The 22,871-nt window shown below is 38.6% G+C and overlaps 1 long non-coding RNA gene across 1 annotated transcript in view; it reads left to right on the forward strand.

Annotated features, from left to right (window-relative positions):
- Positions 1 to 22,871, forward strand: part of LOC119703637 — a 122,408-nt gene that overhangs the window by 60,450 nt on the left and 39,087 nt on the right. Inside the window, exons 3-5 of the long non-coding RNA XR_005257677.1 lie at positions 11,526 to 11,652; positions 12,858 to 13,167; positions 18,276 to 18,403. This is a non-coding gene — a long non-coding RNA (uncharacterized LOC119703637). The remainder of the gene's footprint in view (positions 1 to 11,525; positions 11,653 to 12,857; positions 13,168 to 18,275; positions 18,404 to 22,871) is intronic.

Genomic DNA, 22,871 nt, shown 5'->3' on the forward strand with positions numbered 1-22,871 from the left:
GCGTAGAGGGTCAATGGACCTTGGTATGGCCAGGACGTAATGTTAAAGTGTTCCATTTCCTTCCAGCCCTGCTCAGCTCTCTTGCCGACTCCTCTCTCTGTGTCAGCTCTGCCATCTTCTGCACTTTGGTCCCTTAAGTGTTGTTAATGCCCCTTGAGGGCTTGGTCGATAGGAAAAATTTGCTTTACCATAAATTTGTCCAACAATTTTCTTTCTTCTGAAGGTGGAGTGCCTTTCTTAACTGGGCTTGCATAATGTTCCTTAGTAAACTATTCTTAGTCTCAGATAAATTTAAAAGAATAGCCTTATTTTAAATCATAATGAAATTGCAGAGATTCTGCATAAACAAATGCAGATGAAATTTTTGGTTTTTAGGTGCCTAAAAATGAATCAACTATGCTTCAAATGTCTGTCAGGGGGAGCTTTGCTTTACTATAGCTACACATTGAGCCACATAGATGAATAAAACTGTTATTAACTGTGAAGAAACGCTGAGGGAGAGATTCTCAACCATGAAGAGTGCAATTAAAACATGCATTCACTGGGTTTAAAGTAGCCAATTTCCTTTAAAAATCAGAGAGGCCACCTCTATTACATTTTTGAAGTCAGCTTGGCTATTAGTTGCTAGGGTAACTAGATAAGACAGTGAATAAGTCCTGTCCAGGCAGCACAGTGTTATGGGTGTCTGAGATGAACGCGAAGAAATGCTGTTAGGAACATTCAATTATGGATTAGTTTCATTTTTATTTACCAGTATTTTTACTAGAAGGATGGTCAAAATATGTATATGTTTGTAATTAAAAAGGTGCTAGTATATTTTAATTGGCTGAGTAACAGATGACAGTAAACTAAGAAAGCAGAATATACTTCAAATCTCAATAAAAAAAAGAAAGAGGTGCTACTGAAAACTCTCAGCATGTTGGTGGGATCAATTTAATGTCCTGTGCTGTGTCAATGTCACTTTCATAAACTTTTGCTGAAGTGCTTTTCCTACTGTATGTTGAATGATGTTGTCAGGACTGTGAGTCGGGGGTACGGTGGATTTGAGCCTACTTTACTTCCCTTGATGAAAAGGTCACTGCCACTTGTAAATCTGTTTTACTCCCTGCACAGTTGTTAGTGTCAAAGTCTGTCAGCTCTGTGGGATGTTAAAATTATACAACTGTGGTAGGAACAAGGATCACAAATTCCCAAGTGGTACATCCCAAGAAAAAGTCTCTGATCTTTGTGTCAAAGTTCTGTGGAAAGTTTTTCCTTCAGGATTTTCAGCTCACTTTGGCTTGATTGCAGAAATAAACAAAATTTCTGTTCTGTTCCTCCCATCTGGTGGGCCTTCCCCACTGATAGCTCATCACAGGGCCACTTATGTCTGTAGCTCATGGTTGCAAGTGAAAAAAATCTGCTTTATTTTTTTAAGGCTGCAAGGGCTCCAGTTAAAGCACAGTTAAAACCTGGCCTGTGTTGTGTTATGTGATTATGTTTTGACAAATCATCACTTTAGATCAGCTTCACAATTATTCATAAGTTATTTGGAAAATACAAGGAATAAACACAAAGTAAAACAACTGGCCAATTTAAGGGACAGCACCTGACCTCCAAACCAAGCTTCCAACCAATGTAAGAAATGCAAATGAGGAAACCTCCAAAAGCCTAAACTCTCTTTTCCCTTACTCATAGCATCCCAGAAACTGTTCTGTGTATATGCAAAGACAGTTTTTACTCAGCACCTTTCTCATGTGAGTTGTCATACTTTGCCAGCATGCAGCAAATGCAGTGGGAGCACAACCAGCTGGAGTGCCAAGAGCTGTGGCTGTGTCCTCTGAGCTTGATTGATTGCGACATGGAGTTTTGGAAGTTTTATGCTCTGGCTGTGCAGGAGATGGACACAAAGTTCTTTGCATGTGAAGTATGGCCAAAGCTTTTAGGTGGTCAATTGCCTGCTTAATCCAAAGGCCTTTGCTAAGACAGAGTCAAGCTTTTCATACCGTGAGCTATTTCCATATGACCTTGCGACTAAATTGATTTTTGAACGGAGTAGTTTGCTGCTGAGGAGACAGAATGGGACCCGAAAGGGGCAAACACTGAATCTTTTTGGCTTGACTTTCAGTCAAGGTAACTCACTGGGGTCCTGAAGGTGATGCAAGTAAACATCTGCCAAGTGAATCTTCGTGTCAAGGCAGCCATTGTGGGCAAACTGGGATAGGCAGCCGTGGGTAAACATATATCAGTGTGCCAAGTAACCATCAGCATGGCAGGAAGAGGACACACTATGATGCTGATTTTCTTTTGCTTTAATTTGGACTGGAAAATTCTCTTTTTGTGCTGCTGAATCTGATCTAGAAGCTGTCTCGGGCGCTCCTTTCAGTGATATGAAAGCAAAATCTTTCATATAAAGTTTTTCTTATTGTCAAAGATTTGAATGATAGGTGCACAAATGAGACAAAAAAAGAAAAAAAAAAACCTGAAGCTTTAATTACTCTAAGAAAAAATTTACAGCCATCTCTATCAATCACTGTCTTGGTTTTATAGATATCTTTAAAAATGTCATCCAATTTGCCTTTTAAGATCACAAACACTTCGGCTTAATTCTCCTTCCCAGACTCCTGAGAGAATTGCAGCATAAAAATCCACATATTCCCTTTCTTATCAGATTAATGTCTACTGTTTGAAATTGTCAAAATCCAAATGGCAGATACTTGTGCTTACATAATTTGAAAACTGAATAGATGCCTGTTGTATCAATGCCCGTGTTTTCTGAAGACTCACAATGTTAGACAAAGGGCATGTCTGAGGAATGTAAACAAATATCCACCTTATCAGGACTTTTACAACTGAGAAATAGAAAATAACATTTTCCCCCCTACCCTCTGCCCTCCCTTATCCCTCCAATTCTCTAGACTTTGTTCAATCTTTTGCAGTTTCTAATTTTCAGCTTCTCTAGGCACAGGCAAATGAGGTACGATTACAAACTCTTGGAATGATTCTTTTAAACAGGAAGAGTGGTTCCACACTCTCAGGTCTGTACACACTCATATAATGGGTATCTGGTATATAGCTACTTTTTCACTCCAAAATAAAATAATGTGCATATGTTAATTTATCTGCATACATCTTGGGGATATTTTTACTCTTTATAAGAACAGATTTTCAAAAACTGATTATTTAGATTTCAAGTTAAAAATCATATATCTATTTATGATATAAATAATCAGATTTATTTAATTATTTTATTCTGGACCAGTCTTCTACATATATTTCTAGGCAAAAGGAAAGAGAGCTTAAAACAAGGACTCTGCCAGGATTTTGAGAGCTTTGGAAAAGTTACTTACAGATCAAACCTACTGACTAAATATCTGAGATGATTTACAGACAAAAAAAAAAAAAATTAAGGCCTTGTGTAGCACTTTCAGCCTCTTCAGAGAAAAAGGTTGCCTAGTTGTACAAATATTCAGTATCAATGATTTAACCTTTCCCTTAGTAAATTAATTTGAAATACTGAATTTTAAAGTGATTCTAAAGCATTGTGGTCCTTGTGATGAAAGAGACAATATTTAGATGCTGCTTATTCTTTGTCTCATTTAGCCATTGTGAGCTTCCTCCAGATGATCTAAAACGGGCTTGTCAAACCATGAGTATCTCCCAGGTATTCCTGGGCTTTTTGCTTATACTTAACCCTTGCCTTTCTTCAAATTTTCAGTCATATTCTTACTGCTTCCTTTCATGGCAGACCAAATTACACCCCTTTGGACTTCCTGAATGTATGTATTCTACATCAGCCTGCAGAGGTTTCCTATTTGCTCAGTCTCATGTTATTATTCTGTGTCCCCTCTCTTTTATTGTATTTTAAACAAATGTTTCAACCTTTTTTTTTAATGCACTGAAACACCTTTCCACTTTCATCACAATTTTCCAGATCTCCCATCTGCTTGCACTGTCTGTGCTGTCCATGTCACAGCCTCTTCTGCTGGTATTCCAAGAAGGCACTTTCTCCTGTAGTTTGTATTTGTAAATCTTGCCCAGAAACTTTCCTTTTCCTCTTGTCTTACCAGGCAATATTTTGGGATATTCTTTCAGATAACTAGCAAACACCACCAACTATATTTTGTAGATCCAGTGACATCCTGGCAGAGCACAGAGCAGTGCTACAAAGTAGTTCTGTAGGTCTCAGCTGTGCGTGGATGAATGAAGGATGTCTCTTGTTTCAGACTATCTTCTGATCCTGGGGAAAGACTTCCCTTTTTGCTTGTTTACTTTGGTCTAGATCCCAGACTCAATATTGCCTTAGCAGAGTTGAACAATTCTCAACTTCTCTTCAGCTAATTGTAATTTTTATCCTGAGAATGAGGTCTTTTGATATACATGAGGTGAATCAGGACAGCTATGAAGTGCTTTGCCCCAGTATGAGTTCATGTGAATACTCCTGGTGTGGATTCTTACAGCAGCAGCCCGAAGAACCCCTTATTTGTATGTCCAAGACTAAAGGACTAGATGGAGACATGAAAATTTGCAGTAAGTTTTGCAATATCTGATTTGAAGCATCAATAGGTGTTAGGCTAGAGGACTGCAGTTTTTTTGAGAGAAACAGATGTGTGAGATGTGCATAATGTTACCAATGGTAACATGGACAGCATTTTTTGAAAAAACTTCAGGTCAAAAATGTGGCTCAAACAGAGGCTGAAACTGAAGCCTCTGCTCAGCTGAGATGGGGAATTGGATTTGGGAAGAAGCGAATAAATACCCATGACAAATCTTCAGCTGCTCTAATTCATAATGGAAGTTCATTCCCATAATGGAAGATCATTCATAAATAATCATTACCCCAAAAAGAAGCTCTCAGTGGCAAAAGTAATTAAGGCTGTGAGCAAAACCTATTATGTTGATCAAACTATATTAAAGGAGGAAGTTTATAAAGATTACCAATTTGTGACAAACTTTCTGCTCTGAAAAAAAGTTTATACTGATACTTAAATTTGCAGAAGCATCCAGTCTTTACAAAACCCAAAGGACTCCTAAAACCTATAATACTTTACCCAGCCTCATTGAATTGCTCTTCTGAAGAAATTTTGAAGGAAAAACAATTAAGTAGAGCTGGTGTACGCATAAGTGCTAAATATGTGGAACATTCCCAGCCACTGCCACATGACAGCAATCCTGTCCCTGGGGTCAGGCTTCTCACTGGTACTTTCAGTGTGAGGAATCTCTGGGACTGTGAACCTGCTGAACTGGGGAGAACTGGTGACCCACCACTCACTCCTAAACCAGGATATACTGTGCTCCTATACTTGTTCATTCAAAAATCTATGCCACAGATCCAGCTAAAGTGTCTTTACTGCTAAGATGCAGAGCTGAATAATTTTATAAATTAATTCTTTTGGAAACATATTTCTAATTGCTTCAACATTTTTATTGTTTGATCTGGAAGCATTGTATGTACCTCACAGGTGCAGTGGCATTCTGCATTATTTATATCTAATATCTGATGTATCATTTTTAATGCAAAAATTAGTGCTACCTAAGTTCCTTTATATAGACCAAAAAAGAAGGAAAAAGCCCTCCATCATTTCCATATGCTCACCCTCCATGTTCAGTTATCATCCGGGTTGCCCCTATTGTTGGTTAATGTATGAGTAACAGCCTGCATTTCCCACCTGCGATCAGGTTTTACTGCAGGAATAAAGCAAGGTCAAAATAATATCTAATGTTTAGACAGCATGCTGGTAGTGTCCCCGTCAGCAGCCTATTCTTAAATAATAGCAACAAATTAGCATTAAAAGCTCTCCACAACAAGATGTGCTAAAATCATACTGGATGCTCAGTGACCTGTGCAAAGAAAATGTAATATGCTGCTTTCTAGTGCTCTCAGCCTCAGCTGCTGTAGTGCCAATTGTGTCACTACAGCTTTTCTGAGGTGGAACCAACATGACTCAAGAAAACACAACAAGAAAAAGAAAAGAAAAAAATAAACAAAAAATAAACTGTGGATGCAAGAAGAGAGAGGGTTGCAAGCAGAGAATGTTTTGCTCCAGTGCTGAGTTTGAAGGGGCTGCCCTCTTTAGCACAATGGGAGCCAGCTTCCCTGCTGTGTTCTCTGAAGTAGCTCATTGCAGCACAGTAATATTATATCTTAATAAGCATAACACTCTGAACTGAGGCATATTTTTAAGTCAGACACATGGGAGGGAAACATATCAGAGCAGAGCTGTGTTATTTTTAATGGAGCATGTGTTTGTCTTTTAAGTGTGTCAGAAGAAAAGGAACAGGTCTCAGGTTTCTTCTCACCATGTCTAATGTAGGATGGGCACTCCAACTGCCTCTCTAAGTGACACCAGTGGTTGATATTGCAAATGACACTGGCTGGTCAGGACTACACTGTACCTCGCATTCAGTGACACTGAATACATATTGTGTGTTTCAGTGTTCATTGAAGCTCTCCTTCAGATGAAGCTCTTTGAAAACCATTAAGATCAAGATATTTTTCATTTGATAAATTTGTCAGAAGAGACTGTCCTTTTCCCAGATTTGCACAGATGGATGGTACAGGTGATGGGGCACATGCTCTGCAGGAAAACATTTCCGATTACATTCATCTGGAAAGTGGATCTTGCAGTGTGGAATTGATAGCTGCCATGTGTACCATACTGCAGCCCATGCCACTCACCTCTCATTCTAAACATCAAAAACAATATTAGGGTAAAAATGTTTGCAATGAAATTCCTAAGGAAATTTTACATTTCAATTAATATTGATAATGGTTTTTTTAATGAGTTTTAGGTCAAGATGTATCGTAAATCTATTTTCCACAGAGCACAGAAAATATACACTTATTCTGTCTTTGTGGTATGACCGGATCTAGTCTTACATCCAGCAGCCAGCTGAGGCTGCTTGTCTATTATAGTCTCTTCCACCATTCCTGACAAATGAACAAATAACTAGATGCCCTGTGAAACATTTTAAATAGAACTGTCTCCTGAAAAAGCAGTTACTGACAGAGACAGGTTCGATCCAGATCAAGGGAACCTGCTGTGGTGTAGAGAAGATCAATACTGGTAGCTGCCTTTTTTATTTCAGATTTCTTTTTTTTTTAACTAAGCATAGGTAAAGATTATGATGACTAAAGTAAAGCAGAAAACAAGCAATCTATGAACTGAAGTGCATCCTTCTTATTAAACCTTATTGTGCTCTTAAGGCAGTAGCAGAAGCTGTTGCTATGAACTCTATCATGCAAGAGGCTTTCAAAACAGCATTTTAAACTATGTATTAGCTAGAAACCACTTTGCCCACAAATTCTGAAAGAGCTGAAAGTAGCTTTTGAAAAGGAACCAATGTATTTCATGGCAGAGTAAATTAGCTGCTATTTTTTACTTCTGAAGTATTTGATCAAAATCCAGTACTGGACATAGTGTCTTAAATTAATTCTATTTAGAGTGCTTCTCTCTCTGCTGGTTACAACCTGGATCCTACAGCACCAACTGCCCCCCTTTCCTGTTGTGTTCTTTGGCGTATGCACAAGGATTCTGTGTTTCCAACGCCAGCTGGAGGCGCTGAGGTCCTGTTCTTATCTTTGGAAACAAGGCATGGGCTTGTGGACAGATCAAAAACATGATTGTTTTTATTTATTGTATTCAAATAGCATCATCCACTCTGCCTTTGCTTAGCAATGAAAATAGCAATTAGAAGAAAAGTCACCAAGACCAAATCAGCCCAGCAATGAAAAACTATGCCCCAAAATTTGACAGGTTTTAGGAAGCAAGGCTGGCATTATAGCCACAATATTCTTAATAGCCTTTGGCTAAGTCCAGGAATTCAGTTTGCAATATAATCAATCCTCTACAATCCACAAGTATTAAATTCATCATTAGAATGTTTTCCCCTTCCCAGACCTTCCATGTAACAAGCAGCTCAGTAAGATGAAAGGCATTTGTTACTGAGAACAGCCTTAAGGAAAGCAAGAAGAGCAAATCTGGAAAACAGATTCACATTTTTCTGGAAATGGGTAGTATTCATAAAGCATTTAGCAAGTTCAAGGTCAACTTGCTCTCCTTCTGTATACTATTCATAACAGGCATTTGACAACTCAGTGACAGTCAATCTAGCAGCTGAACTGAATATATTGGGCCATCCAGTTTAAATAAAAACTAAATCTTCATTGTGAAATGAGCACAACAAACCCAAGAAGAGCAAAAGGCTTTCCTGTTTCTAAACTCCCAATAAGATCAACAAATTACAAACGAGTTACAAATGGGAGGAAATAGATCTTATTTTGATAAATAAGCAGAAGTATGCATAAATGGCAAGAGATTATGATTCTTGACACCATGGTGGTATTGTCTTCTCCCTTCAGTGAAACAACAATCCTGAGCATTCCACAGAATTTTTTTTTCCAGTATACCATGTCTGCAAAATTACACAACATCAATAAGATATTGACATTTTGCAGTTACAATTACTCTGAATTTGTTTTTCAGTCCCTACACAAGACCACCCTGGAGTTAATTTAGTATTCACTGTTTCTCAATTTGCTCTGAGATACAGTAAAAGGTATCTCCTAGTGGCTGTTGTCCTACTGGAAAGTGAGGAGATTGCACTCATTGGATTAGAATAATGAGATTTTTATCTGACTTCAAAACTTGGTGAAAATAACAGCTCAGGGAGCCCCAGACATATATGCTTTGGAAATCCTGGGGAGACTGAGTTTTGTATCCATGCAAATTCTGAGGTTGGGTGCATTTTCAATTCTAATACTTTTCTTTTTAGTTGCTGTCATCATAGAGCTTAGAGAACTTATTCTTTTTCATGTACATTGCAAATAAAATGGATAAACATAAGGTATACCTATCCTTTTTATAACAAATTGTTCTAACTAAAAATTAATCTTAGTATGGTGCATGTTGAAGAGTGACGGTCCTAAACAGCTAGCTCATACCATCCCTCCATCACTTCCAAATGACACAGATATTTCTAACAGTGAAAGTGCATCATATCACCTATTGCCTTTTCTCTTTCAGCAAGACATACAATGAAAATCAGCTAGCAATTTTTTTGTGGGTGGGTTCACAGATTAAAGATAGACTATAAATTGAGAGGGGTATCGAGTTCACAATATACTTGGTTCCTTTTTGGAAACCACTACCTGGTTTTGTTTTTAAAGCTGCCATGGGTTTTCAACAGGATTCTTACTCTAAGCACTCAGTATCTTTCATCAGCCAGCACCCACTGAACGGCTACCAGGGATGTCAGTGTCAAATTCCTCTGCAGACGTCCAGCTGGACTCTCTACAGGGATTTATCTAAAAGGGTTTGCTGCAGGAATGATGTTACTAACAGTTCCACCTTCCCTGTTTTGCATCTTTCAAATATCAGCTATAAATATTTTGAATAGGCTCATTATTTAAAATTTTAGACCTCCTCCCCAATTTTGTCAGGTATTTTAGAAGGCTTTCTGCCTACAGTTATAATGTATGTCTGCAGTCCAGGAAGACAGCTGAAAGCACAATGGCTCTGCCTCTATATTTGGAAACATCTGCTGTTTCATTTCCATGATGCACAGTGATGTGCAGCTCTGAGAGGAGGAGCAACTCTGGCACAGGAGACATTAGTTTATGGTTGAATATTTTGATACTGAAATTGGGATTCCCTCTCATCTAACCCTCTGGTTGTACTCCTCCTTTGAGTAAAGGATGCTGAAATAGTTGCTCAATGGTCCTCTGACTGTTTGTTATGGAAATAAATCCCACCCCTAGTGAGGCAGCCTTTTCAGGTATCAGCAATCAGCTTCCTTCACATCATTTTGTCATTCCTGAGAGAAGCATAAAGGCAATAAAGTGTGATACGGAGTGAAAACAACTAAATTAACTCGGGAAGAGCTTTGGTTTGAGGAGTCTCTAGATTGAAGGTGAGATGTTGAGGATATGGGAGATTTGCTTTACTATAAGTTCTATGAAACAATTGTGCCAAAACTCCATCATATAAAAGCCTATTGCACATTCAGGAGAACTTCCCTTTGATGAGTTGGGAAAATCTGGCAAAATTCTTTATAGTGGTTTATTGGTTTTAATAGCCTGTCAAATAATTTGAGGAGAAAATTGTGTGAGTAATCTTAGCAATGCTTTATGGGTGGCTAAGGCAAGTTGCAGCACTGGGTGCTAGGGATAGTTTTGACTCTTATCCTCAGCTGACCTAAAAAAGGGCCCTTCCATGGGGGCCTTCCACCAGGACATGGTTCTGTGGTCTGAATGGGTCTGGTCCCAGCACCATTACACCTATGGACATTTGTTCCAGATAAAAGGCCATAGTTAAACCTTGCATGGCTTCAGAATCAGGCCATAGGTTTCATTCTTTTCAATAGTGATTATCAATGGAACATTTAAATTGAAGCCAGGAGGGAGCATGGGGGCTTGGGAGACCTGGGATAACACATCTGGGAAATGATGTTTGGTATTCTTTGAGGTTGAGTATCTTCTAAGTGTGTCTGTCTACAATAAGGCTGTTAAGTGTACTGTGAGAAATTTTGGAGAATGTTAAAAAAAATTTATTTTTGAGAAGCCTTCATACAAATTGTATTTAAAATTCCCTTGTGCATTCATTATGTAGGAACTTTGTTATATGCTTTCTTTTAGAGCAATATAATTCTATTGGCCAGGAATTCCTAGCTTTAAAAGACTGGGACATGAAGAGCTGCCTTATTTCTACAGAGAGAACAGACTCTTTTTTCCCCCTCTTAAATTTAGAACTTGTGGAGTCCTCCTTCGGCATAACTAAGAAGGTGCACATTTTGATCTGACAGATTCAATATGATTTGTCGAATTTTCTGAATCTCTGTGATCAAAGCTACAAAGATCAAACTATTCCATCACTTGACCTGAAAGTAATACAATACAGTTTCATATAGCAACAATATTTTGCCCTAGAAGTTATGTTAAGGCTGCCTATCAATAATTCAGCTCTTATATAAAATATTCTTGCAAACAAGATACTATACCTCAAGAACAAATGATCTGTGCAGATCTGTTTTCAAAGAATATCAGTCTCTCTGTTTATGCCAGTGAAGAGTGAAAGAAACCCAAGGGTGAGAAATAGAACAAGACAAGGTTTAGAGAAATATGTGGGCTTGGAAGGAAAACTATGAACATTTTAAGCAGTTGGACCTATAGCATGGAATGTGTCTTAATAAATCTATTGGTTTTTTCTAATGTTTTAAACCAACTTTCAATAGATAAAAAGTTACAAATTAAACTTTCATGGCAAAATATTCTTAAGAACGCAAGAAATGTGAAATAAGTGCAGTATGTAATGATAAAATGGGTTGTTCTAAAGCAAGGCTCCTATCCTGAGAGCTAAAAGTGAAAAAAAATTACTTAAATCTCAATTAGGGTATACAAAAGAATCAATACCTTGAAAAAAAGAGAAATCTATGAATTTGCCCTGAGGTGAAATGCTAAGGTGATGGGAACAGCTTCTATTGTAAGATGATGATATTATACCCCTGCATTTTATAAAAGAATATTTCATGATATTTTCTCTTTACAGGTTGTTTCATGTTTGCTTACATTATTCAGAAACATTTTGCATCTTCACCTTCTAAACTGGCTGAAGAGGCATTGCCCAGCCATCTGTGAAGGCAGGAGTGACTGCTTATAGCACCGATTTGTAAGAGGTATGTTTGGTTTTGGAGTGGTAAAAGTTATATCCCAAAAATTGCAGCATTGCTATCCCACACTTGAATAAAATATGCTTTAAGTATCTAGAAATAATGAGATTGACTTCAAAGCCATTTTTTGCAGTTTGGTGAATACATTTGGTATGTCTGGTCTTCTTGGCTGTGTTGGTTTAGAAGTCACTTCCTAAACTTTTCCCACAGTCATGAATATTTTAAAAAAACTAGTACTGGATGATTTTACAGCCATGTAACTCTAGGAATTGATGTTTAAGGATGCCACAAGAAATTCAGATACTACAATAACTAGTGCTAAGTATACTGTTTGCTTACATGATTTTAAATGCTACCCTGGAGGAAAAGGTTAAAAACACCTAAATTCTTCCTGACAAGGCTGGTTTTGTTTCTTAGAGAGATCAGCTGTGTCAGAATGAAATCTCCCCTCAAGCCATTATTTTTTTTAACAGCCAGATCACTTTAACCACCAACTCTGTAGTAAAATGATTCGTATCTGTATAAAGAACAGTGAAGGTAAGATCTGGAGAAGCTACCAAAGCTGTGCTCTTGTCCTGCAGGGTTGTTTCAGTGGGGTTCTGCCCCAGGTATCTCTTCAGGTGGGGAAATGGAATTTATCCTGATTCCTGAAAGCTAACACTGATAATATGTCTTTTTAGCCACACTCATTTGTCTCTCTAGAGATCACCAGCACTATTACTGATACCACAACTTTATATTGCTGTAGGCAGCCTGTCAGCTTTACTGATCCTAACAATTATGAACGAAGATTTTCATGTGGGGCAGGAGACAAAAGGGAATATCACCTGAAAGTTTCTGAAAAGGGAGAATTATGGGACTGCCCCATAAGTGAGAGATAATATGTAGTCTCCAAGGGCCCCATCAAACTTTCCTGAGGAACATCCACAGAGCAAATAATCCCAGCACCAGATTGTTTCTCCAAAGGGAAATAATCAATGTGCCAATGAAAATGTGTAGGCCAAATGTACCATTGAGTACAGATGAGCCCCCTTCTTATTCCAAATAATAATGGTATGTTTTCAGATTTATGGTGTTGCTCCTTTCCTTCTCCTCCTCCATCACTTCACTCTTTCCCTCTCCTACCCTGATGGCAGATAATACGTAATCTGTAAGATGAATTGGTGTGGATATGATGCTGAGATGGGATTTTTGTTTCTTCATTCTTTTAGTAAAGGAAGCTCAACAGACACATAGAGATGGATGGGTGAAGTGAAGTAGAATATTACTGAATAATCTTCAACCTTGAATGAGGAAAATGAGATACAGGATGCCTAATGTTTCATTGACATCCATGAAAAGAGACATGAAAACATCCAAAACTCTCTCAGTGGAAGAAGGTTAAGGGGACCACGTGCAAAATCACAGCTCCAGTGAGAATGGTGACCCTGGCAGGACAACAGGGATTCCATCCATGCACCTCTCCTTGTGGGGCCACAGGGAGAGGCTGTGCCTGGTGCATCAAGAAGAAAATCATGTTTGGTGAGTTCTCACGGCAGCGCTTTCCTCCTGTTTCTGTGCAGGAGGTAATAGAGAACTCCATGTTTCTTAATTTCTGTAGTAATTTCATGATTATGTTTCCAAAAGAAAGGACGCCTTCTTATTTTCATAATTAACAGGAAATACATGTTATACATTAAATGTGACACAAGAGAGATGAATTATGCAGTAAATTCTGTGTGCTGATCAGCACAAAGCCCAAGGCACATTCAGCAGAGTTACTGTGAAGATCTGTAATGAGTTTCAAGTACATCATTTCCTGATGGAGGGTAAGAAAACATCCATCAATGCTAATTTCCCACAGTTTTTAGCTTTTTATGAATACTTTACAGCTTACAAAAAAGATGAATTTCTAAAGTGCAACTTGAGGAAACTCTCTTAGTAATTAGAGAGTATTCCTAGCCAAAACTAATGAGGTCTGAACCTTAAACATGGAGATGGTTTAAAGTTGACAGCACCAGCCTCCAATTTCTTCAAAAAGGTTAAATTAATTCTTCAAATCTGAACATGGGATTTTTTTTTCCTAGTTGAATTTCAAACCAATCATTGTACCTTCAAAAGTGCAGAATCTGGGTGTTGTTCCTGATTCTCTAGTAGTTTTGTACAGGATTAAGTGGTCTGAAAAAGCAAATTCCAATGAGATTGGGGCATCTTTACACCAAGCTCAAGGATTTTATGAAGTGATGCTGACTTTGTAGTGGAGCACATGACCATGCACACAGCTCTGTTCTCTGCAGCTTCTGTCAAGATGTTGCAACCGAGCCGTCCTGACATTTTAGGAGTGACAAAATGGATTTTAGATACTGGCAAGGAGGGAGGGACAACTTTTCTGATTAGACAGTTGTCCATTTTATATTGAGAACCATCTACTTGGTTGCAGGCTTCAGAAAACACAAATATAATGCCCGGGAGTATTTTTCCAGCTGGTGTATGTTTTTTATTTAGTGAGAAAACATTAAATATATCCCATGGTTAATTAATAATAAGTATTTACATGTTGTATAAATAACAAACATAAATGTATTAAATATAAAAAACTTGTACCTGCTATACCGAGGTGCTTAACACCTTAAAACTCTGGTGATTTTAGAGAATTTAAAGGATATCAGGTCAAGAGTTGTGTAGAACTTTGATATGTGAGGAGGATAAAACTTTTTATTAAAACTCATCCTCAGTGGTAGCATCGGGTTGTTGTTTTACTGCATGTGTCTCCTGCTTATGTCTTTCAGTTATGTTAAGTGAAAACTCTCTCAGAGGAGATCACGACTCTTATTCAATCAGATGTTAAGGGTTTTTTTCTGAGATAGAATTTAAAATCAGTGTTCAGGTTTCTTAACAGAGACTACTTTCCAGCACCTGTCACTTGAATGAGAAGGCTTTTCTATATCCAGAGTAGATTTTATTTGATGAATCCCAGAATCAAATGCCATAACCTGAACAGCCTCAGGGCTGGAATCTGAAAAGCAACAAACAAAATAATTTCAGATGTATGTGAATAAATTGAAGCTGTGCTTATAGAATTTAGAGCCACTTGAATTCTGCAAGACAATTCTCACTCTTCAGTGTTACATCAGTTCCAAAGCAGAGCTTGCTTCAGTCATGTTTTCGTTAGCATTTACACTCATGGCAATAGGTTTTTGTTCACAAATGTGTTTCAAGGAAGAACTGTACCTTCATGAGGTGCAGCTTTTCATGACCAGCAATACTGCAGAGACACATTCCTCCTCTTTGAAACATTTCAGCTATTCAGACAAGACAGAAACAATTCCCTGGAACTCCATGACTAAGTTATGAAAAGTAAACAATCACTCTGGATTAATCTGGTTTCTATGAAGAAATTAGGTAACGAAAATTTTTCATCCTAATTAAGCAGTGATCACTGTGAATATTCAGACAAAGCAGGATAGATTCTTTCATGTGCTGTTATTAGCAAGAAAGGCTAATTTATTCTTGCTTAAGGTAGGCAAAAATAAGTCGTTGAGCTCTGGTACTAGTATAAAACTATTTTGTGATCCAATAAGGGATGGGAATATAACACTGAATATTATTCACTTATCTTTGAAGAAAACAAAACTTTTGTAGTCTAATACTACACTCATTTCCCTGCTCAGTAGTTAGCATGTCAAGTGTTCACACTGGACCTTAAAATGAGTTAGAAAGCTCAGGAGTATATCAACATTTGCAGCATAAAACTGTCTTCTCTTTGATCATTCAAGCTTTCCATCACTCTAGGTGGTCCTAACTAATAAGGAACTGTGATCCTCTTCACTACTTGATTCCAGTAGCCACACAACAGACCACATGCAGTTAATGCTTGCCATTAGTGTTTCAGTCAAATACCAACACTTATCTACAGATTTATGATCCTTTTAATTACATATTTATAAATCATGTCACTATAGGTATGGGAAAAAAATATCTCTTTTGAGAATTTGAAGATTCTGCATCTTTTTATTTGGGATTTTTTTTCCCCTCAAGGTAAAAGCCTGTGCAAGTTTTTAATATATCTGATATGTGTTATAGAGCAGGGGCACTGCTCTACGTTCCAAACAAACATGAACCATGAAAAATAGAGCTCTGGTTTTCTCCAGATATTTATATGAAGTTCTTTGCATAAGAATCTGGTTTACAAATCTGACATACCTGTGCAATGCCCAAACTGTCAACATTCAGTCCCATATCTGTGCTTCAGCAGCCCTTGTCTGCCTGGTTATGGATGCTGAGCACTAACAGCTCTACTCACTTTTTCTGTTCAGAACTCTGAAAAACATACCTGCAGAGAATAAAGGGGCAGCTCAGAATTAAATCCATGCTTCTGGTAACACTCTTTTCCCAGGCAGCTATTCCAGAATGAGTTTAATATGATTCTGAATCTTTGAACAGTGAGGATTGCACACAGAACACGTGTCCTGTCCCAGTAAAGGAGAAACTGTGGCCATAGAATAACAGTCCCATGGAGCAGATACCCAGGTGTGGGCAGAAATGTCTGTATGTCTTGTTTAGGTATTAGGGTTTAATGACAAATTAGAAGGGCTGATAATAAAATTCTTGCAATGAAAATTCCTTCTGAATGGTTTTAAAAGCAGCTTTAACCAGGCAAATCCTCCTCAAATGTCTACCCTGTGTATATATAGAAAAAAATCTGCTAAATTTGAGATTTTTGAGAATGAAGACATTGCTGAAGGGAAACTTTGTTTTGTAACTGATCTCTATGAAACTTTAGGCTCTGTCTTGCTTTGATTATATGTTATTTGGCTGACCTCATAATATTAGAAAATACATGTTTGTGATTGGGTCATGGTCAGGTCTGTAAGTTAAAGCAAGCCCTTGTAATGCAGAAATAATTCCTATTTTAGAGGTTTATGATAGTAATGCCCTCTTCCCAAATCTTGTGCAGGCAGGAATTTATGCCATGATCTCCCCTGGACAGAAATCATTTGCAGCTTGGAGATAAAGAATAGTAATTGGCTCCTGTGGTAGTCCACAGCACCTATTCCCAGCCCACTTATTCCTTTGGGATAGCTGCTTAGGCTGGATTATCTGACAGTGGGTTTTTCTCAGGCTGAATGTCTCATGCAGTGTGCCAGCAATCTGAAGCACTGAGCACTAATTCCAAGCACTAGTAAGCTGAAAAAAAGAAATTAAAAATTTGACCTTTTTAGTTTCATTGCCATACACAGTCCCATAATTCCATACACTCCTTGGAGTTTGGGTTAACTCCCCACTGGCAGTTATATGCTAGTGAAACATACAGATTTGAGACCTTCATTTTCTTCCATTTTAGTGTAGAAATGTAAATTTTAAATAATTGTGGAAGATACGAACTTACAAGAGGGAAGATGTCTGCTCTAAGATAGGAATAACACAATGGATTTGCTCTGAGCTGCCTGGGATCATTTAAAACCAATGAATTAAAAATCAGATAGTTGGTGAGGGCTATAATTTACACTACAGAGGTGATAAAGCCTTTTGTGTTCCTATTTGCAAAGAAAGCATTAAACTACAGTGATTTTTGATTTTTTTTCTTCCCACCAGGGAGAAATGTGAAACTCAATTTTACCCCCAATTGGTAAGGTGCTAATTTGTCTGACAAGTCGTTGGAATCTCAGCATGTTTGAGGTATCCTTGATGTATCAACACCTTCATGCTGAATGAAGGATGCCTTTAATGTGTAAATGTTTAGTACATATCCTTTATCTCATTAGCCAAGAACAATACAAACCACACACAGGCAAGAAGGGTCAGAAGCAAGCTCCAGTCAAAGAGAAAAATCTTTTATGTTTTAATTAAATGAGCAAACATTTGGAATACATCTCTTTTGCAAATAGTTTATCAAAAACTACACTTGAAATTCGCAGCCTCACTCGAGTTCTAAAGCCCTGATGAGTTTAATATCAAATGATATTAGATTTGAATCCAAGTACCATAACTGATGTTCCAAGTTCTTCTTACTGCATGCAATATCACAAATGATTAAGATTAGTAGAAGGAAAGCAGTTGATAATAAATCCACCAAGGTATATTTCTGCAAACTATGTCTGTTAGTCTAAACCTTCACAAGTTATACATAAATTTAGAAATTTAGCTTCATTGACCCTTTTGTGGAAATGAAAAGTTTTCTAGCGAGAGCTGAGGGGTGCTGGTGAGGTGAAGTGAGTTCTTTGCTGGATGTCTTCTAATGGGACTTACCTGATTGTGAGACGAGAAAAGGGATGGCTCTGGCTGGGGATGTGTTCACACAGACTCACAGGGCTCTCCACCCTGGCTCTGCTTCAGGGGGTGCCTCTTGTTCTCTCTGCACCAAAGCATAAGGTGAACATGGGTCAACAGGGAGAAACACAGAACTTCTATTCTATTTGGAGCCCTTGGAGGTGGACACCTGTCCTGCTCAGCCTTTACTGTGATCCTTGCCAGCATTCCCTTCCCTGCAGGCCACGTGGGCACACTGGTGTGCTGCAAGCTTCTGGCTGCACAAGAGAGATTAGAGACGCTCTTTTCACTACTGTATCTCCACATTACATTACATCAGTTGCAATTGAGCCCTGATCCTGTGCATGGGTTCATTCCTTCTTTCTGCTTTTCTTTTCCAGAGGCTGATCCCTTTGAACTGCTGAAACCTGATGACTTGCAATCAATAGTCTGTGAAACAATAAGGTCAGCAGTGCGAAGATTCAGATTTTCTGCCTCTAAATGCTGGCCGATGTGCTGGAACACTGAGGTGAGTCTGATCTGAGCTCATTGCCTGATAGAAGAATGGAGTGGGAGGAAAAGGATTCAGAGTACCTGGAGAGTTGTTAATACAGTGTCCATCCTCTTCACGTAGATAGCTGGGGGAAATGCACTGGGTAAACTTACAATAGATGTGACTGACAAATGTCAGGTTCTTGTTAAGTGTTAAGCACTGATGGACCCTGAGACTGGAATTCTAAGCCCCATATGCTACCATGCAACCCAGCAAAAATATCAAGAACATATACAAGCTCAGTCTTAACATCAGTTTTTCCAATCTTTTTCCAATCAAGGTAAACTAAAAGTTTAGGGTGTGTGTGTATATATATATATTTTTTTTCTGTATTTGTATAGTTTTGCAAATACAAGAATATTATATTTATTTTTATCTGGGGAAATAGTAATTTGCAAGACTTGCATGAATGACAGAAGTGTTATAGGGTGACATGCTTTAGTATGAAATGCAAGTTTGGATTCAGTTCCTGATGGACACTAAATTGAGGCTTCTCAGCTGGATCTCAAAATACAGCTGGTGTAGAAGCTTTAAAAAATTTGGGAGACTGCTGTGCAGATGAACACGTTATATGGGCCATACAGAAACTGGCATCACAGTTACCCTGCAGTCTAACCTGTCCCAAGTGGATCAATGCTGGCTAATAGATCCATTTAATTTGGTTTCCATGAGTAAAGCAGGACCTCACAGAGGCTCAATTGCACTCAAGTTTATGTTGCACTCCCAAAAGAAAACAAATCCAAGGATGAGGCATTTAATTGATGAAATGATGCAAAAGGAGAGATTTCCCCCAAATTTTGACAAACTGGCCCAAGTGTGATCCCAAAGAGCGCTGAGATATTCAGATATCACACAGACAGTTATTTTCACATAAACATATTCTGCTGTTCTCTGACTGAATCACAGAGAATATATCTGTGAATATATTCACACGTACACAAAAATAAGAGAGCTTTGTCCAATATATGACTAGGCCTGAGCTAACAGCACCCCACTGAGAGTAGCAGTGGGTGCCTGGGTCAGCGGGTGAGTGGCAGAGCTGTGTGGATGGTTCCATGGGGCCAGCCCACGGGCACTGCAGAGCCTGGCTTACAAGGCACAGTGAGCTATTCATAGTCAAGAACTTGCACAGAATATTTAGCCCTTAGAGAAAAGAAAGAAAATGCTTTTTTGACTGAAAGATCGAAGCTTTCTTTGTGCTTTGAGGCTGTCACCTCATGAGCAGTTTGTCTGAAATTACTGCTAGAGTGATTACAGGAGTGTGGCAAGGATTCCAAGTTCTCAAGACAAACCCTGCACGAACCAGCCACAGCAGCTGCGTGTTTCTGTGGCTGGCTGGAGAAAGCTCTCTGGATTAGTTAGCTTGTGTAAATACTCATGATCATGAAGTTGCTGTAGGCTTTACATAACTTCGCTGTGTTAGTCTACAATTCATGTATCTACTACTAGAACAATATTCTAAGTACTGTTAAATATTTTCCTTGTATTTGTCTGGAACTCACATCCAGCAAGCTGCAAGAATCAGCCAGTCCTGACAAGATTCAATTTCTGCCTGAAATTATTAGTTGACATCAATTTGAAAAAAAAAAAAAAACAAACCAAAAACTACAGTAAATGAGGTTTTTTATTTGAGAGTGACCAAAACAGGACACAGGAAGAAACACGACAAATAAGCAAAGATAAAAAGAAAAGGCTAGGAAGACACAGCAGGTATGTCAACATATTTTGCATGGACATCGAGTTTCTTGCTATATTCATTTACTTTGTCACACAGTTTCATGTCACAGTAGAAGTAATCTTAACAGGAATAAAATTCTGTCACTGACATAAAACAGCAGGGATGAGATTTACATATTTTGCTTCAATTTAGGTGCCTGCACTGAAAACAGTGAGACTTGGAGAAACTTGAATATTCTTACAGATCTTGTGACTCTTCTGTTCAAACACAATTTTTCAACTCTTCAGATAAAGCTCTGGTTTTGTTAAGGTAATGATCACAGAGCACTTGTCTACTCCTAATTGACAGAAGTAAATATTCATTTCAGATCTGAATCCAGCCCTCAATTGCCTACATATTTCTTGGTGCCAATATTGAAAAAATTTGCAGGAGTGCATGTACAGAATTGGGAAATCAGACCTGGGTCCTTGGAATTGCTCCTGGGCCATAAGCATATGCAAAGCAGAGAACTGCTGGCTTCCTCTGGCTCATTTCTAGGTTTGGGATTCCAGTAGTTGATGCTAAATGCAAACCCCTCAGTGCTGACCTCTCCTACATTTCCATTTGCAGCTGCACGTTCTGAATGCTGTGAAGGCAGATCTCAGAACACGGTGTGACCTGCAAACATATACATGATGCATGAGCCACAGTAACTGTTCAGGCTTGCAGTGGGAATCACAGACAGCTCACAAAAAAGCCGTATTTTGAAATGAAATTGTGAAGATGTATGAAAAGATAAAAGAGCGCCTTGGCTTCTGTGAAGCATTTTGCCCCCAATACCAAAATGCCACTGCCTACACAAAGGCACAGAATTTATTGTCCCTATCTCTCATTGAGGGTGTTTGCCTGCATAATGTTGGGATCAGCTGTAGCTGAGACAAAAATCACACTTATCTCAGATCCCTATTCTACCCCAGGGCTGCTGGGAGGGTCTGGCAAAGTCTCTCCTTGTTTTTGGACATTTTCCATTGAAGCATCAGTGGTGCAAGTTCAGATAACAATTGTTTGGAAGGCTGAAAATGCTGCCAACAAGAGCTGGAAGAGCATTCTAGCTGCTCCAGATGTTTTCCCCATCAGGTTCCTGGCAGCCTCATGGGGTGCACTGGGATGTTCATGTGGCACTGGGTGCCTGGTAGTGCTGGGACTCAGAGCAATGCTGCACAATCCATGTTCTGCTCCTGGATGTGTCTCCTCAGCTCCTTGCTCTTCCCATGGATTACAAATCTCTTCCATCTCTTTTCCTTTCCTATCGTACAGGCACATGGATATATTTAATATCAACTTCACTAACTATAAGCCTTAGTACTATTATATTTTCCTACCTTTAGGAAACTTATTCATGGTTAACTGAATCTTCAGCTGATTTAGAGCACTGTAATTCATTGACTCAGCAACATAGTTAAGACTATACCCCTGGGTGGTTATTTGTTTTCCCCTGCAAAAGTTCCCAGGGTGCAGAGGGTCATTTTCAAGGCTTGTATCTATCTAAGGCATTTGAAGGTCAAGCCCAAGTGGTCTTTGGAACTGCTTCGAATCCTGAAATCAAATTCTTCCAAAACTGGTATCTCCTGGTAAGGAAACAATCTGCTGGATGTGGATTAAACAGATGTCTGAATGAGTGGCCTATTTGTCTAGAGTTCGTCCTTGGGAGCAAACAGGGTGACTTTTGTACTCCTGGAGATTGGGTCTAGGAGAAAATCTTTTTACTAGAGAAACTGATAAAAGATACCACAAATTTCCCCCTGGCATAAAAAAAGGCTTCCTGGCAACTGAGGCAGAACCTTACCAGTGTTGAACAGATCCACTGGTGATTTTAATTCACTTCAAACTGAAACTTCATGTGTGGGAGATGTACTCCAAGTACAGGATTTTGTTTCCATTTTTCTAAGGAGAAACCTGAACAGAACTTAGGAGATAGACCAGAACCTGACTGCTTGGCACTGATGCCAGATTTTTACAAGGTGATAGCTTTTCCTTAGGCATGTAAATGAAATATAGTATAGCTAAAATCTTCCACTACCCAGCTCCTCATGACACTTGTGGAAAAGCCTCTTTCAAATCTCTAAAATTTCAGAACATTTTACAATTTTTTTGCCAATGGCCTATAAAGACCAAAAGAGAGCTGGGCAAGAGCTGAGCCTGTGAGCAGCACACAGACCCTCCGTTCTCACTCCCCTCATTCTGTTTTGGTCCCCCCTGGCACAGAGGAACTGCTCTGGTTTCTCAGGGACAGCATTTGGTTGTTAAATTAATTTCTCACAGGGGCCTTTCCCTCTTTTCCAGGCTTCTTCAAAATGACAGGCAGAACCAAAATCCCATTCGATTTAAAGCAAGTAAAAAGGAGAGATGAACTCCTAGCAAACAAACAAAAACAGTTTGAAATTTTGACTTAAAAAGCACGCATTATTTTACCAGCAAGGACTGAATTCATTAACACTACCTTATTTGTGCTACCATTAAGAGTTTTTCACTGTTACTGTTCAAAAGCATTTTTAGAACCTGCTGTTTTACTACTTTGAAAAAAGCTCTACCCAGGAGTGAATCTTTGCATTTATTTTCAAAACAATCAATTCTTCCACGTGTAAGTCTTCATGCAAGTCCACTCTTCAAAGACATAAAATACCAGGCTTCGTTATTCTAGACCACTTTACTCTCCTATTCCTCATCTCCTCCCACATTTCCTTTTCTTATTTGTTGTCCAGCAGCAGTTCCTATGGGCATGTGCTG

The sequence above is a fragment of the Motacilla alba genome, chromosome 8 (genome assembly GCF_015832195.1).
Source record: "Motacilla alba alba isolate MOTALB_02 chromosome 8, Motacilla_alba_V1.0_pri, whole genome shotgun sequence".
NCBI lineage: Eukaryota > Metazoa > Chordata > Aves > Passeriformes > Motacillidae > Motacilla > Motacilla alba.